This window comes from Microtus ochrogaster, unplaced genomic scaffold (assembly GCF_000317375.1).
Source record: "Microtus ochrogaster isolate Prairie Vole_2 unplaced genomic scaffold, MicOch1.0 UNK49, whole genome shotgun sequence".
Lineage (NCBI taxonomy): Eukaryota > Metazoa > Chordata > Mammalia > Rodentia > Cricetidae > Microtus > Microtus ochrogaster.
In genome coordinates this window covers 1,060,881-1,064,110 of record NW_004949147.1, presented here as the reverse complement: position 1 = coordinate 1,064,110, position 3,230 = coordinate 1,060,881, and the positions used below count along the sequence as shown (strand labels likewise).

General features: G+C 52.4%; 1 protein-coding gene across 2 annotated transcripts in view; it reads left to right on the top strand.

Annotated features, from left to right (window-relative positions):
- Positions 1-1,109: 1,109 nt before the first annotated feature.
- The window catches only part of Islr2 (immunoglobulin superfamily containing leucine rich repeat 2), a 7,594-nt gene continuing 5,473 nt past the window's right edge, over positions 1,110-3,230 (top strand). Inside the window, exon 1 of one of the 2 annotated variants that reach the window (XM_026777234.1) lies at positions 1,110-1,425. The gene's annotated coding sequence lies outside the window, so the exon portion shown is untranslated. Of the gene's footprint in view, positions 1,426-3,140; positions 3,189-3,230 lie in introns of those variants that run through there. The other variant, XM_026777235.1, reaches the window with a different exon arrangement.

The following is a 3,230-nucleotide window of genomic DNA, read 5'->3' as shown; positions in this document are numbered from 1 at the left end:
GCCCATAGCTGCTGGGTGATGGAGCCTGGCCCTGGGAAGAGAAGGGATGGTATAGAAACAGGGCCTAATAGCTAGACCCTTAATTTCTATCTTAATGATAAAAATTAAGAAAGCAAAGAAGAAATGCTTGCTGGAATCTCTGTCTTGTCTGTGTGCGTGCATGCGTGTGTGTGACCTTGTCAGCTTGCAGGCACTGTACAGTGCGAGGCAGTGAGTTCCAGAGCTTCTGCCTGGAGGAGGCTGTGGGGAAGGTCTCTGGAGCAGGCTGGTATGCAGGGGATGTCTGGATGTTTGATGCCCTGACTTTCTTGTCCTTGGAAGCTCTTCCCACACACCTTGGCCAGTCCATTAAATCACCCACGAGCCACATTAAAACATAAAGGTGCATAACTGAGCAGTTGTTGCAGAATTATGCAGACATTACCTGTCCTAAACGTTTAATCAAACATCTATTACTTCAGTTTTCCCTCATCCCCGCCTCACTTAAGGCCAGCAAGTTTATTATGTCAGCTCAGAGACATTTTAGAAGTCTCTGGCAAAGAACTGAGAGGCAGGGACAGGACTGCAAGAGAGGTATGCTGGAAGCTTTCTTCCCGGTGTAATGACACTCACACCAGGAGAAATGATGCAAGGTTGGACTCTGGGCACTGGGAACCCACTGGGCCACGAACTGGTCAAATCTGTGTTAAAATAAGGAGGCCCGATTGTGTTTCCATGAGGCGCAGGCTGGAACTTTAGAGTTTGGTTAAGTGTGCCCCTCTATAGCTTTGCCCAACAGCACCGCAAAGCCCCAGGCGGAGCCCTTTTTGGTGCCCTGGCCCACACCTTCAAAGTATCCAGCAGGGGGCGCGCAGGGACCAGGATTGGACCCCAGATCATTGCGGTCCTAGCGCTGGGAGCAAGTCCGTGGAGCCTTCGTTTTCAGGGTTCCCACTATCTGGACCGTCTGGATACTCAAGGTTGAAGTTAAAGGTCAGTCCGCAAAGCAGTCCATGATCTTCTGCTCTCGGCCTCTGCGTCTATCTAGGGTCAGGACTGCAGCTTGGTAAAAACCTTGTGCCTGAACCGGGCAGCTGGAGCCCTCTGTTCGGCAACTTTGTGTCTGCTCTTTCCTTTCACTCCTACCGCACTCACCTGATTAAATACCTGTTCCTTTAAAAATCAAAGGCGTAGGCAGGGGTTGGAGGTGGCAGCTGTTTCTAGGCACGGGCTCTCCTTCTCTATGTCACTGTATCATTATTAACGTTAAAAGCAACGACGGTAATTCTGGGCGGTGCCAGGGCTCTGCACGCTGTCTTCTAGCCGAGCTCAGTGGTTGAATCAGGAATTGCAGCTGCCGCCCCAGACTCCGCCGAAGCTGATAGAGGCGACTCCGGCTCCAGCCTTGTCGGGACCAACACTAGGTTCTTCAGGGTTGAAGACGGGGTAAGGGTCGTCTTCTCCCCGGTACAAAATCGGGCAATAGAAACATCTTTGCCAAAAAGTGGGTGGGAAGCCGGGGTCCGCCGGAACAGCATCGGAGGCAGCGTGGATGCCACGCCCTTTGAGCTGTCTTGAGGGTGCTGGAACCGTCCTCTCCACAGCAAGTCCCCTGGCTTCCGCGCCTCTACGGGAAAGAAAGCCAGAGTTCCCAGAGCTTATGCGGACTTTGACTGGGTACGTCCTTGCAGTCCAAGGAAGTCTTTGAGGGAGAGCTCATGAACGAATTCTCTTCCAGCTCTCGGTCTTTTTGCTCCTTCCAAGTTATCACTCGGCCGCCTTGGGTCCCCTCCAAACTCAAAAAGAGCTGAATAGAAGTGAAATTGGATGAGTGGAGCCGAGGAGCGTCCACACTTTGCATCTTCCTCTCCCCAGACCAGGAAAGTCCCCAGGACTGTCTATTCCAGAGTACAGAGTCTTAGTCGCTCCGCTGCCACACAGCGGGGCGAGGTGCAAGGCACTCCCCTCAAGGTTGCTAGGACATGAACGGTACAACAGGACATCCCCCTTCCTTTGCAGACAAAGAAGTCGCTGCCAGGCCGGCTGTTCTAAACCTCTAGGGCCTTGGTTCAGGTTCAAGCTTTAATCATGGACTCACATGCTGAGTCCCGGGCAGGGAGGAGTCTCGTCTCTGCCCACTCAAAGACATCTTCCCTGAACTGCCTTAATCGCCCTCTTCCGGGACCATCTGTGGGGTTTCCAGACCTGAGAAGGTGTGATGAAGTTCTAGATTCCGAACTTGGGTGGGATTGTGCTGGTCCCAGCAGTCGGTAGTCTGGAGTAGAAAAGAGGGAGGGACCAAAGTGTGCACACACTAGTATGTTCATATTTAATTCACAAAGGAACCTCGGAAGCTCAGCCTGGTGGTCCCTTTAGATGCCATATTCTTTCTGTATCTCCCTCCACCACCCCTCCTCAGCTCATTAAAATGCTTAACACTCAGATTGGGGTATTGATCTCCGCAGAGGCCCCAAACACACTGCCATCAACCCAAGACAGAAGGCTGACTCTTGTGGGGTCTGGGGGACCCCAGGATTACAGTGTTTCCAGAAATAGTGAAGGTGGGGAGTCTACACGTCTCTCAAAAACCTATTCCCCCTTACCAGTTCTGGTTAGCAGCTCTGTTTTCTGGGATGCCATGGGCAGGGGAGTGAGATGGTGAGTTTTAATCAAAATCTTAGACACTCTTCAAATCCTCCTGCTTATGGCTAAATGAAATGCCCAGGGTTTGCCAAAGAGAACAGAGAGTCCGAGAGTCTGCTGAAGCCAGCTGTTACATGGGGGTGTGAGATGGCAGGGCGGTGGTTGCTGCCTAGGCTTTAATAGAAGTGGTGTGTGTGTGTGTTTGTGTGGTGTGGTGTATGAGCATGCAGGGGTTGATGGTATGCTTGCTGAAGATGCACTGGGTAGTGGGTTGCAGGAAATGCTCCCCGTCTTAAGTCCCTAGTCCACAGTACTCAAGAGGAGCAGAGGCTTTAGTAACCATCCCGGTCCCCTGTCGCCACTGACAGGGGCAACCTTAGTGCCCTATTAGCTTGCAGCAAGCAAGGGCTGAGTGAGACACCCCAAGGAGTTCAACCTAGGAGCTCGGACAACACCTACAATACGGTGAGGGTGAGCACTCGCTGGCCCACAGACAGTGGAGTGCACGCACTGGTTTTGCCACAAAAGACCTGGCAGTGGAGTTCCAGTTAAAGAGGCTGGGCAAGGTCTACGATGGGTTTGGGAGGTGGGAGTCTCTTCCCCCCCCC